Source organism: Falco cherrug, chromosome 6, assembly GCF_023634085.1.
Source record: "Falco cherrug isolate bFalChe1 chromosome 6, bFalChe1.pri, whole genome shotgun sequence".
Taxonomy (NCBI): domain Eukaryota; kingdom Metazoa; phylum Chordata; class Aves; order Falconiformes; family Falconidae; genus Falco; species Falco cherrug.
In genome coordinates, this window is record NC_073702.1 from 70,148,999 (window position 1) to 70,163,780 (window position 14,782).

At 34.8% G+C, this 14,782-nt stretch overlaps 1 protein-coding gene across 1 annotated transcript in view; it reads left to right on the forward strand.

Annotated features, from left to right (window-relative positions):
- ASCC3 (activating signal cointegrator 1 complex subunit 3) overlaps window positions 1–14,782 on the forward strand; it is a 281,082-nt gene that overhangs the window by 55,313 nt on the left and 210,987 nt on the right. The window lies entirely within an intron of this gene.

A 14,782-nucleotide genomic window follows, 5' to 3' on the forward strand; every position in this document is an offset into this window, starting at 1 on the left:
TACTTGTTCATGAGTTGCAATTCTCAATTCTTTTGGCATTACCTGTTCAGCTATCTATGGTTCTGAGCTGTGATCTGAATCACTGAAATGAAAATAAGATATTATGGTGATTCTGTTCTTTTTCTGGAGACCACGTGCAGAAGTGAGCCTGGGCTTCTTTATCTTGACTTGTATAGATTGGCTTGTGACTGCACTGCGCTATTTTGCAGTCCATCAGACCAGTCTTACAGTATGATGCAGTTGTGGGGGTGTTGAGTTACAGTGTTATAGACTGTATGGGGTTACAAAACCTTTTGGAATAGTGCTTCTTTAAGCAGAAGCAAAGCTTTGATGATAGACAATAGAGGGCAGAGAGAGAAGATGCAAGTAAAACATTTTAACTTTTACTGATTTAAAATGGTAAAAAAGCTGAGGTAAGGGAACTATATTTGTTGTTACTATTTACAGTCTAGAACTTGTGGTACTTCATCACGTGTACCTGCTCACTCATTGTATATGTCGGATCTGTTGATGAATGGGAGATTTGCTGTTGACGTGGAACAGGGACATAAAGAGTGAACTTGTGTGTACATATGAAAAAGGTTTTATGTTTCTTAGTACTTCAGCAGCATACAATATGGAAAAATGTTTCCCACCTTTTTTCTGTGTGGGAAAACAGGAAATGAGAATATAAATCTAATACAGTTATCTGGAATACTTCATTGGGGTTCTGAGTAAAAATTATGTCTTACATACAACTCTTAATATTGAAGACAGTTTAATTTTAGAATCTGAAACTATTCTTTTCTGCTTGGGTGACAGTACCTAATGTCATGTTTATGAAGTGACTGACAGCTTAACTAGATAGAAAAGTTGAGCCACCTTAGCTATAAAAGTGACATTTTATATGACAATTTTCAGCATGACAGCTTTTTGCAATGAAATATCTTTCTCCTAAGCTAAATACTGCCTACTAATCTGTAAACTTTTTACTTCTTGTACCAATATTTTCATAGAAAATAACTTGTTTCAGAAAAAAATATAGTTTAGACAGAAAAATAAATATCTAAAAGAAATTTTTAGCAGATTTTTACACATTTAAAATAAATGTTAAAAAATGCATCATTTTTACTAATTTCACAAATAATTAATCTCCTTTATAGATTGTGTATTGTCAAGAGATATACTTTTCAGTTTTACAGTGAAATTTTGAAATAGAAACAATCTACTTCAGAACTTTACTCTTGCATATGTTTCCTATTACAGGAGATTGAATACAAGTATCAACACCAAATACAGTTTAGTATGTTTGAACACCTATATATTTAATTCCCACCCCTAACTTTGATATCAGCTTGCAACAAAAGATGACAAATTTATGAATGTTTTTTCAACTGCAGGACTTGTCATATTCCTATTTTTGTTAGTGAGACTCATAGATTTGAATCTTGTTGAATAGTGCCTTTTTCTCAGTGAGGTAAAGAAGTTGAAATTGCCAGCATGTCTGTTGTTTAAGATATACCTGGTCAAGACATAAATATCTTGGTTAGGGTGAAATTTCTTTTTGCTTCCTTTGTATGTCTGTTATAGATCTCTGAGATCATAAAATCTTGGTTGGTACTTAAAATTTTTACCGATTAACTTGAGTCAAAGTGCAAGAAATTTTTCTGTCAATGTATTTTATTCTTTTTGGTGAACTAGGATAAGCAAAAGCAGCAAAATAATGGTTTTTAGCTTTATCCCTAGCATATATAGGTGTTTATAAGATAGCTGCCTTAATATTTCTGTATAGATATGTTTGCAGGATTATCTAAGCAGATGGGCAAGGAGGAGAGGTGACAGTAAATATAACCGTAGATAGTTCATAGCAGCACCTAAAGGCATCATGAGGAAGTTGATAGTTTTGCTACTGTTCACTATTACGAGATGCCATTAGTGGTAGGGAATCTAAATCTACTCTCTGTTAGGTTGAAGCCATTACCTCTTGTCCTGTCGCTACAGGCCCTTATAAAAAGTCTGTCCCCATCTTCCTAATAAGCCCCCTTTAAGTATTGAAAGGCCATAGTAAGGTCTTCCCAGAGCATTCTCTTCTCCAGGTTGAACAACCCCAACTGTCTCAGCCTGTCTTCATAGGAGAGGTGCCCCAGCCCTCTGATCATCTTCATGGCCCTCCTCTGACCTTGCTCTAACAGGTCCGTGGTATTCTTATGCTGGGGGCTCCAGAGCTGCATGCAGTACTCCAGGTGGGGTCTCACGAGAGCTGAGAGGGGGAGAATAACCTCCCTCAGCCTGCTGGTCATGCTTCTTCTGATGCAGCTCAGGATTTGGTTGGCTTTCTGGAACAACCAAACTGTCTGTGGTTGCTGTTACAAGGGTATTTATCACAGCTTTCCAAGCAGTTGCTGTTTTAAGGAGAAATCCCAGTGGTTTTAAAGATTGTAAATATTCTTTTTCCTTTGAGCTTATTCATTCAGTTTTCATCTGTTCTCCAATTCACCAGTCCTATTTTTGTTAGGTTTGGGTGAGTTTCTTGCCTTGCTGAGAGCCAGTTCTGGCTGTTTCCTTGCCTCAGGTACTAATGTTTGTTAGTCCTGACATTCAAAGACTCAAAATCTTGGGGGTTTCTAAGGCATTTCTCCTTGTAAAATTATCTTTTTACATACAGAAAATAGATCACTTTTCTGCTTTTCAAGAATAGTTTTACTGACTGACTTTAAGGGTTAAGCTCTTAAGTTCTCTTTTGCCACAGAGCCACTGCAAAGAGGGTGAGGAGGAGGTGAGACAGGTCAGAGCCCCAGGTGCTCAGCACAGTGGGGGACAGGAGTCATCCCTCAGCTTTTAAAGCTGTAGGGTGTCAACCTGCTGGAGGGAGGCCAGCTGTTATGAATTGCCGGTAAGCTTTCTGGAGCTACTTTGCCTATGCAATAGTGGTAAAAAATGGTGATGCCCTTTGTTTGCAATTTACTTTTTTTGTAATAACAGGCTCTGTTCTGTAAGGGCCAGTTTTCTTTCACTTGCTGTGAGAAGCTGTGACTAGATAGCAGAAGTGGAAATGGGTTTGCACTACAGAATATTTTGACCTTTCTATTTAAACACAGGTCCTGTTTGAAACATGAGGCACATCTGTGGGACATACGGGTCATTGCTTCAGGTACAGAGTACAGCAATTTTTGTACAATAAGAAAATTGCCTAGGCCTTCTCCTGGGTCCTTCTTCACCTGCTAACTACCTAGCCCAAGTTTGGGGAGTGTAGGTAGTAAGGAAAAGTACTACACAGCTGATGTTCTACTTTCTTGCATTGTAGAGGGAAGTCTGCTTCTACTTAGATTTCATTTATGGAAAGTTATTTAATGTATAAAGGGAAGAAATGTATATGCCATTGATAATACAAAGAATCTTACATCTTGATTTGAAAATTTCCAGTGGCACCTTTGCTTGTTCAAGGTTAAAAACCTGAACTGCATCATTTTCCCCCAAGGGACTGAAGGGAAGTAAACCTCACTATGAAGCGTGACCAATAAGAAAGAGTGTGAGAAGAATAGTACCAATACAGAATAAAATTAGTTCTTCACTAATGATTAGTATTGGGTACGTTGACAAGAGTGGATCTGGGAATGTACAAAGACAGACCAAGAAGCTGTGCTGTATAGCTTCATTATATGTCTTCATTAACTTATTATTCACATTACCTAACAGGTGAAAATTCTGTTATACAGCTACTAGTTTGCGTTTGTGTCACCTCTGTCTTTTAACATACAAAGGAGCTCTGTGAGAAAATCTGTGAGGTATAGACATAACATAATGGTGGTTATGAAACTAAATTGTCAAAAAGCTTAATTTCATTTTCCTTTTAAAATAGGGAAGGCAAGAATTAGTCTAAAATGGGCTAGTATGTGTTGTTTCCAAAAATGTTTCACTTTCAACTGAATATTAATGTGAGAATTTTTGAAGTATCATAGGAGCTTCTTTTCTTTTTGGTCTGTATGTTTTCATTTGCACAAAGATAATTTTAAGGATTCTATTTCTCATGAGTTATGTGACTTTAATCACATTGTCAGCAGTTTGGGTGGAATATTAAACCATGTAATGTGTACTGCACCATACACTATTAATTTTAATCTTCAAAGCTCTTAAGGTCAGAACTAAGTTCATGATAAGGAGTTCATTTATATTTTGAACTGTTAGACAAAAGTTAAACTTCTGGATCATGTAAGCTGAAGTAATCTTTCATTTTAGATGTTTTTAAGTATTAGTTCAGGTAACATATTTTTTTCATTTCCTTAAGTTGATGTAATAGGTTGAGAAGAGATGAGAGAAATGTATTCCTCTAAATATTATTCTAACAGCATTTTAAACAACTGCATTTTAACCCTATTTAAACATGTATAGACTCATTTTCTTATTTGATTCTTTTGTATAAACATAAGAGAAAATGACAGAACTTCTGTGAACCAACACCAAAGGGAGCAGCAATGCCTTAAACTAGCACAGATGCAAGAAGTTCTTATAGGATTGGCAGTGTAGTCAAGATGCACCTTCCACTGCACTCCAGAATGAAGAAATAACACATTTTAGCTAGGTTTGGCACTATATTGTCAGAAATTTTATGGTTGGTATTTTCAAAGTAATTATTTAGTTTTAGTTAGAGCCTCCTTGGAAAGGGTCAGAGCTTTTCTGAAGAGTTTAACTTCGTGATTAGTTAAAGTATTCCACAGGCAGTTTTTTCTAAGTGTCATGGAATCAGTGCCTGTAAGAATACAGATGCTAAGATGAAACTTGTGAACAAACTGACAAAGGTCCAAATTTTTGTGCTTAATCCTGTTGTGAGCTGCAAATACAAGATTAGGAGTGGCCGATGTTTCACAATTTAGCAGCCATAAAATCATACTGTAGTATCTGTCATAAACTGCTGATATTACTCTCCTACTGTGTTTTTCCTTTTTCTGCTTTGTCACCCCTGCCTTTCTACACTATGAACTGCTTTTTACCTCCTGCCACACTCTAACTCTACTTGTGGCATCTTATAGTATTTATTTCCTAGTCCCTTTGAGTTGGGAGAAGGAGCTAGTGATATGTATGGAGGGTGCTGTGCTGCTGCTCAGGAGCATCTCTGGTGGCAGGGTGTGCTGCATCCCATAAAGGAGTTGCAAAGGCAAAAGGTTCTCACCTTACTGCAAGGCAGTAAGTCTCACCCCCAACTCAATTTGTAGATAATTGTTCTTGGCATTTATTATTATTTGGAGAGCTGTGTTTTCACCGTAGTGCAAGCACATGTGGCTTATAAGAGCTGGTTGGTCACACCAGTTTAGTCTGAAGTATTATGGTACTGCTACTTCCAAAAGTGGCATGCTAGCTAGGTTGTTTCAATAATGAGAATCTAAAAAATGGAGTAAGCGCAAGCTTAGATTTATTAGCTTTGTCTCTTTGACATGCAGCTTGACCATTAGTGAAATATATTTCTTGTACTTCTGTAAAGGTGGTTTTGTGCAAGCCTTTTTGCCAAATAAATGTACCCTGAAAGTCATAAACTCAGGTCAGGGAAAGTTCCTCTTCAAGACTGTGAAAACAGGTTTAATCTAACAAATTGCTGTTAGTGAAAAATTACTTCAGCTTTTTACCTAAAGTGGGTGTTTAGGGTAAGATTTATTTCTTTGTTTCATGTTATTTCCATTTCCTTTTACTAGCACTACTTAATGATCTAAATAAGACATTTTTTTTTCCTCTCTGCATTGTGAAGGAATTATTACAAAATCAATATTTTCTTTCTTCCTGTAATGTTTTCTTGTTTTTAGAATTGTACAAGTTAAGTCTACTGAATAAGTATGGATGTTTTTGCATAAATTACATTTTTCACATCCAGAATGTTGGACCATTTGTTCCTAAGTTGATCTTAGTGTATATTCCAGTTGCATGTTTTCCAAACAGCAATTGACAGTTGGACTGAATTGAATATTCAAAAAAATATTTTTAATTGTATTGAAATCTGTCACTTATCCAATGAAGTACACTAGAAAAATGTTCAGAAGAAAGTTTACAAGTTCTGTAATCCTTAGTCCCAATGTAAGACAAGAAAAAAAAAGTGTAGGTCAAGATACAGTAATTTTAATAGCTGGTAATGTATATTAGGAATTGCAGTCTGTCTTCATATTTCATGAGCAGGGTCCAAAGAAGGTAGAATATGTGCAATAAGAGGTTAACAAGAATATTTGAGTTAAGATTCTACATGGATATTAATCTAAAAGTGTATGAGTTATGGCTTAATTTTCGTATGCGTTAATGAGTATTTTATCATTACTTTAGAATTCCAGGTGCAATATTTACAATTTCTGCATCAAATTGTTCGAGTATCTAACTTAGCCTCAGCTGAGGCACTTGTGCATTGTTTTGTGTAAACTGTCTGAACAAATACTGTTGCTTTGGCCGAAAGCACATGAAAATATGTGCTTCGTGCCAAACCAGCAGTTTATTGTCTGTCTTGTGTAAGATTAAGATTTTTTTCTGTTAAGAAAACTCTATTTCTTATTAGAAATGGTTTATTAACGCTTCATCAAAAAGATCTGTGCTGTGGTGTGCAACCTCTAAAGTGGTATTCTGGTCTTAAAATTTACCTATAATGTCGTGTTGGAGAAATGCAAACATGTGCTCTGATGCTGACTACTAATTCAGTGTTTGAAGACATTTGCTGTACTTGAATATAACTCATTGAACGTAACATTTTTAAAACATGTATCACTTGACTGCGGCTTTCCAATTTTTAGATATCATTATACTGTTTCCTGAATGCTAAATAGTTCTTTTCCTTTCAGCAATAGAAAACATCTTACCGTTGTGATAAGTATCTGAAAAGTATTTTGAAAAATGCTTTTACTTTATTGATAAAGCCGTTAATACTACAGATGATTACCATAGCATTTTCCTGGATTCATAAAACCTTTCTATTAGTTTAAATACTAGTATTTGTTTGGCAGTAAGATGCTCTTTTTTTGTTTAACAGAATCACTGATTTTATTGTATACTAGATTATTAACCTGATTTAATTTGGTTAACATCTTTAAAGCAAAACATATGTAAATACTTTAAAGAGAGAAAAAGACTTGATATGGCAACATCAAATAGACTTGATTTGTTAATTGAAATACAGGTACGCTGCAGTGATAGCAAGGATTTATGAATGTCGTAGTACAACTTTGTTGTAGTACAACTTGAATTTATGTCAGAATGAAACGTGAAAGTCTGAATTCCTTGATTTAACATGACACATTGGATGTCCCAGCTCCAGTGAGGCAGAGTTCTTAGGAGCAAAGCTTGGGAAGATCAGGGATTATGACTACCCTCCAGCAGCCATGAGTTTGACAAACTGAAAACCAACACCAAAAGGGAAGATCAGGAATAAAGCAGGCAGACAATAAAAGAATAAACAATGTAATCAAGAAATGCTTTATAGATGGATAATTTTCTCTGATAATTTGAGATTAACATTCTAAACATGGTTCCACCTATATCTACTGTTGCCTGAAATGAGAGGGTTTTTGCATCTCTGAAATCTGTATCAAAACATGTAATGGGGGTTTCCTAGAACATTAGAATAAGAGCTTATGCTAGTGCTAATATGAGAAAGAGTGAACTGTCTCTGAAGAGTTGTACTTAGGATAAAGATTTTCTTTTTAAAGGTAACAATAGTAAAACACAAAAAGAAAGCGAAGTGTCATCAGGTATAGTGATACCAAAGTTGTTATAGAAATGCAAAAGCAAGAAGTAGAGACTGACATCTTGTTTTCTGACAAAACACATAATACAACGTTTCCCCCTCCCCGAGATACACATCCTAGGTGTGTGCTAGTTCTTAAGAGCTGAACACAGTATTGGATATGTTCATGTTTTAGCAATGTCATGGGTATCCCCCAGAGCATTTTATTTTGTAACATGTACAGTTATTTTAAAATAACATTGTGAAATGCAGTGATACCTGGCAATAAGGATTGTCATATACCCTTAGCATTTGAAAACTGTGATTTTTGGTTCTGCAAAAAGGTGTGTTTGACACTATTATAGTCTTTGAGAAGACCTGCCTATTAACACAGGATGAGAAATTGAACTATTTTCTCTGAAACATCTCTCCATTAGGCAGGTGTGACATGACTGGACTCTTTGCCTTAATCCATGATGCTTCTTCCATTCTTAGTCCAACATTGTCATAGTTATTAAAAAAATGGTAATATATAAATGTTAGATATTTAAAAATATATTTATAATATATATATATACACACAGCACATGTATATAACATATATGGGGGTATATATGTATTTCCTATTAATGCAGAGTTGATTTTTAAAGTAACAGATTTTTTTTAACAAACCCATCACCGCTATTTTATATATCCTCCCGTTTGCTTCCCTCAGCTTACCAGATTTTTACTTTGTTATTTCTAAATAGAAAAAAGATCTGTATGCAAAAAAGATAGTCATGCCAATCTGCGTCCCTTATACAGATGTATGTAGGATGTAAAAAGGAGAGGAGGATGGTGAATAATTCGAGAGAGACAAGAACCAAAGTATGATCATATGTCAGATTTTATGAAAAGCAAAAAGCAGCTTTCACTGAGCAGTAGCCCATACATTCTGAACAGTCTGTGTCAACCCACCATTGTGGAAGTAATGCCATAGTTCACTTTTGGGGTGGGGAGAAGTGAAGGTAAAGGAAGCAAATATGCTATGCCGCCCATGAGTTTCAGAGCTAGGTGTTATATAACTGATCAGATGTAAGCCTGTATTTGCTCAAACTACATCCTCCTTGGCCTATTCATATGATGTGGGTTTTATTTTTGGTGTGACATTGTGAATCAAATCACTGATCATTTAAAAGCAGATCATTTTTACAGAAATTGGAAAAACGTTCACCAGAGAAATATAATGAAAACCGGCTTTAATTATTGTCCCATAAGAATGGGAAGAAATGCAGATACTTTCTTAAATTTTTGTGTTACCAGAATTATTGCAGAAATTCATAGATAACCATTTGCACCCACATACTCAGATTGTACATTTCGCTGGTTTTAAAAAAAACAACTAATGCAACAACTTGCCATGTAACCTTTTTCTTATTCCAAAAGAATGTTTTCTGTCTAGCTCTGTCATAAACCTCTGTTTTTGTAGGCTGAACAGCAGGTTTATATGCTTTGGTTTGACACTGGGCAAGTTTGATTCCTGTAGAATCAGGCTGAATGAGGGTTTTCTTCACAGTATGTGCTGTCTTAGCTCATCTACACAAATTTTTCAGATTACTTTTTCACAAAGATGAAAAACTACCTTCTTTTTTTTGGCCAATAGGTTTCTTACTGCTATTCAGCTATAACCTAATGCTTTTCCCTGTCTTGTAGTGTCTTAAAATTGCTTAAAATATGATCTGATTACTTGTTCTCTAAATTGCCTTTGTCGCAGTGTAAAGACATTTTGTAGTCTTGTGCTTTTATACTTTTTAAGATTACCAAGACTTTTGTCTTTTTTCATTAAACATCAGTTTCTAAACACTATTAGGATAGTATAGTGTACTACATTATAGCTTTATTTTTGGTGTTGGCTTATCTGTTTACATACTCATCTAAGAGCTTTTTAACATCTTAGAAGTTTGACAGTTGTGTTACGTGAACAAGCCACATTTAAGACACTAGAGATGTTAAGGGTGGCAACAATGCTATGGAAAACTGATAAATATGCTCTTAATTGTGTCTGTCTGGGTTGTGATCTTATGCACGTTTTTATTGTCAAAGGCCTGATATTAATGAAAACATGTGAAAAGCACCGATAAGCGTAGATCCAGCAAGGAAAAAATCCTTGTGAATATAAGATATTACTTTCAAATGTCCTTTCATTAGTGAGATTGTAATTGAAACTTAAAGAGATCTTCTCATTTATATATACTCTGTTTATTCTAAGTACTAGTAATGTACAACTTCCTTCATTGAAAAGAGCTATGTAAAATCTGAGTTATCTTTTCTTGAGCACTATAACTTTGAAGTCAAGAACAATTAATTGACAGCATGGGTCAAAGTCTAATATGAGAATAGATGTACTGTTGAATATAGAGAACTTAATTTCTTTTTGTCTGTTCTTTAAACTAGCATGGCTGTGTATAATATACTAAGCAAAAATTGCTGGGAAGTGTTTTTTAGATACTGTCATTCTTACACTTATTTGGTATTTTGGTCACTCCTTTTCATGCAAATAGTAAATAAGAATAGGGAAATGCACTTTTTAATATTAACATGAGGCAAAATTGACTGCATCTGACTTAAATAAAATGTTAAGCCTGTTTCATTTTCTACACAGCTGCCAAGCGTGTGTATTTTGTGTAGTGCTGCCTCTGAAACGGTTGAAAATCTGATGGGAACACTTACAAAGGCAAACTGGTAAAGGGCACCAGCTGCTGAAAAGCACCTGCTGAGCCACTGTGGGAATAGATGCATCTGCCTGTAGCTACAAGTAATCTAGCAAGTACCTGGTTTTACCTGTCAGGATTTTAATCTGTGTAAAGATTCAACTACTTAAACTAATTCTGAATGCCTAAAGAAAAGAAAAAGGAGGGGTGGGGTGGGCAGGTGGGAGTGGTTTTTTGTGCAAAAGAGCTCCACTTCTCAGCAGTAGGAGCCTCTGAAAGCTTCTCATTTTCATAACTATCTTATGTTTTTGTTTTAATAAAATCAAACCCAGATATGGCAGCCAAAAGCCTCAGTTATGCTGTGCGTAGTGTCTTACTAAAAGATGTAGTCAGAATGGGAGAGATTATGCTACCAAAGAGCAGGCTTCCAGTTTTGTTTGGCTTGGTTTGAGAGATAGATCTCAGGGGGTTTGCGAGGGTATGTTTCTTTTTTCACTGCAGCGTGTTTGATTCATTGTGGGTAGTGATGCGCACACAAAAATATGCTGTATAATCAGAAGTCATTAGCCAAATTCCCCAAATACTTTTTAAAACTGTTGCACTTTTTGTCTTGATACTTTTAACTTCTATTTTTCCCACTCATTGGTGACCGTACCACACAAGTTCATCAGCCCTCACCTACCTTTCCTTTCCAACAGTGGATTAGGAAGAAAAACTTAGTGAATGCTGCTGATTTAGTTGAGATTTGGGAGAACAAAATAGCTGTGTTCTTGTAGAAAAAAAGACTGATTGTGTTTGTAGTCTTCTCTTGTAAAATTTAAGAAAAAGTCATGTAGCATCTGTATTGCAAAACAGTACTGCCTTCTTGGTTAGCAGTAGTGTGAAATTAACTGAAATAGAGAAGAAAATTGAGTTGTAGAAAGATTATGACAGCAGTAGTTATTCCTCTAGAAATATTCTTCTGTGTGCCATTCTTTCATTTGTACTTGATGTGTGAAAATTATTACTGGTTTTAACTATAATTATCCTTCAGAGCTCTCTGTTTTTCTGGTTTTCATTAAGTGTTATTCGGAAGAAATAGTTTGTCATGTGTAAAGGGTAAGCTGAAGTAAATAGTTTGAAAATGTTATCCTGAAGCGGCTTCTGCATTAGCAGTTTAAATATCCATTTCTATATGAACAGTTAGAACTGATGCTTTTGTGTGCAAAAAATAGTATTGAATTATTAATTAGGGTTTATTTAAAAATAAGAATACTGAAAAAACCTATACTTTGAAAGTATAATATGAAGTGCTGTTACCCTGCTCTTAAAGATAGGTTTGAATTTGCTTTCAAAGGAAGGAAATATTTAGGCTCCAAATTGTGATATTCAACTGACTGTAAATTGAGTGGCTTTTATTTATGTATTAAATTTTGTAGAGTAAAACCAATGACTAATAAAAATCTAAGAAGCATTTCAGGTAGACGTGTTCTGCCACAGTGCAGCTGCATGTAGCTCAAAGAAATCCAGCTTTCTGGTTCACAGCATTTTTTTCCTCTTGTGCTTAATCAGTGTAATATTTGAAATCAGATTATACCTACCTGGTGACTTTGCAGCTGTTATGTTTGTTGACCTCATTAAATTATCATCATAAGTGAAATATTTAAATAGAGGAAGCAACTTGTAAAGTGGTCATTTTTCATTCTTTCAAGAGTAACATTTATGTCATTGACTGAATATAGAGACTTTCTGGTATAAAGCACATGCAGAGATCTGTAAAATTTTTAGTGAAAATAACTCAAAGTAGTTTTAGTCCTTTTGATAATTAAAACTGGAGAGTGAATAATGTGCTTCTGCTGCATCCTGTTAAGGGGATAGCCATTTCTCAATGGAATTTCATGGTACAACTGTGGAAGAAGAATGAAGTAGTCTGCTTTACTTTGATAGCATACCAGAAGGCAAGCTTTTATTCTTAAGAGTCATCAGTCTTCAATTTACAGAGAAATACAAGATAGTATTTTAAATTCTAATTAATATTATACTCAAGACCAAAATTATTGTTTTTAAGAAATGTAGTCTCAAAGTGAGAATTTTGAAAGGTGAAAGAAGTCTATGCTAATTCTGATACGCTGTAACATTTAAAAGATTAACTCTTACTGAAAATATTTTAGACAAATTATAGTTTGTCTGATTTTAGTGTTTGTCTTCAGTTAGCACAAGTTTCTATACTCTCTTTGAGATATGAATCTCTTATCTAGGATAGGAATGTCCTAGGACTTTCAGTAATAGAAATGCAACTGAGGTAAAAGGATTCAGTTAGAAATCACCAAATGCTTCTAAATGTTTTTAAAAGGGTTTGGTATAGAGGACCTACATGACTAAAATTTTTAATTTATATCTGATAGGTTATTCATCCCAGACTTGCAGTTTCTATTAACCTAAAGATGATATGGAAATTTTAAAATTTTTGAAGAGGAGTAGTTGTTCGAGTTTGCGGATGCCCTTGTTATCTTTCCTTCTTATTTGCTGGATTTCTCCCTTTGCAGTGTCTATATTCTTTAACAACTAGAAAAGTGTTTTCTGTATTAACTCTTTTGATTTGTTACTTTTGAAACAGTGTGTTTTTTTTAAAAAAGACGCACTGTGTCTTTCCAGGGGAATAAATTAAGGGAGCAATATGTCATCAGCAGAGTTATGAGTCTGAGTTGCATACAAGTGTATGAAATTATAAGAGTGTTCTCCGAGTTGAAAAAAAAAAACCCAACAAAAAACAAAACAAAAAAAAAACACACACACAAAAAAAAACCCCAACAAAACTTGTAGAATAGACTGTGGCCTATAAACATCAGGTTCCTCACTGCTGCATCTGGAAAAGTCAGGGAGATAATGGTAGTGGAGGTGTCAGTACGTCTGTACTAAGTCCAGAAGGAACCTTGCTGTTAAGGGTAACAACATTTTAAATGTTTTTTTTTTGTATTTCACTCTTCCATGTGTTTAGCTTTGTATAGCATTAAGTCACTTTTAAATTTTAAGGTAAAGATACCTTGTTTATTTAATACTATTAATATGGATGAAAAGTGAGCAAATTAAACTCAAATCCTTCTAACCTCATAAAATTTTAACTTCTGATGTTATTAGGAAATGCTACAACTGTTGCCAGTTTCCCTTTTGCTATTTTCATACTAGCTGCGATACTTCAATGTAATTTTTGTGTGTAATTCACAAATGGCATCAGAAAGCTCAAAGAGAAGGTTGTGTTCTGATCACGATTTCATTGCTACAATCTGGAATAATTCTCTTGACATTAGATACTTTTGAGTTTACAATAGTGTCACTGAAATCAGAGTCTTCCCTGTGTGTCTGTTTGGATGCCAGAATTTATGTATGTTTGCTGTGCTGCAGAAATAGTTGCTTTTATGGAAAAATCTTTCTGAAACACTTCGTTATCCATTTTCTCAAATAAAATCACTAGAGGGTATAATCATTCTGTCTATAATCTTTTGTCATGTTATAACTAGGCTGAGGAACACAACAATTCTCCTAGCGAGGGGAGGAGATTCCCCAAGCTCTTTCAGTGTTTTTAACTCAGAGGAGTGAAAGCCTTGGAGGTATGGTGCTGTCCCATCATTTCCATCAAACTGATTTTGGGTCTCTACATGCTGAAGTCTTTGGTTTTAATCTATAAATTTAACCAAAGAATATTTTGTTTTATTTTTAATGCAACAGTAAATGTTTGAATAATTCAGAAATCTATAGAAAAGGTATGACTGCTGCAGGTGTTTGTATAGTGTAGTTCTCAGGAGAATAGTTTAGATAATGTTGGTCACAGTCTATATATAAACCTAAAAGGATTTTTGTTAAAATTATTTCAGGCATGTTAGCTCTTAGCCGTCATGTGTGAAGTTAAATATTTCCCCTAAAAACTCTTGCTTTTGAATAGGTCTCTTCTTTCTTCAAAAGAGCAGATGGTAGGACTAATGATTTAAAACCAAACCAAACCAAAAAAAACCTGACCTTTTTTTTTTTTTTTCTTTATTTTTGTTGGTATTTTTATTGGCTATTCTTTTCAAGGAGTGCCTATGTTACCATAGTTAGTAGGAGACTAATACACTACTAGATCTTGCTTTTCAATGGAGCTGTTCTGGACTTTCTTTGAATAGAGACTGGTTCTCTAATGAACATTTGTTGCTGAAGAGCACTCGCTGTTACAAGCTGTCCAGAATTTTCACATTTCTGAGAACTGAATAACATCAGAAAAATAACAGTTTCGGTATCTTGGCAAACATGAAGTCTGAAAGTCAGAGAGGAAATGTTTAATCAGGATTTAAAAGCAGCATTCCAAATAAAGGGAAACTAATAATTTTCATAGTTGGTGTGCTGTGATAGCTTTCAGCAGAGGTAATCCTTTCATACATAATGAACACATGTGTTCGGGTTTTCTGCCCTC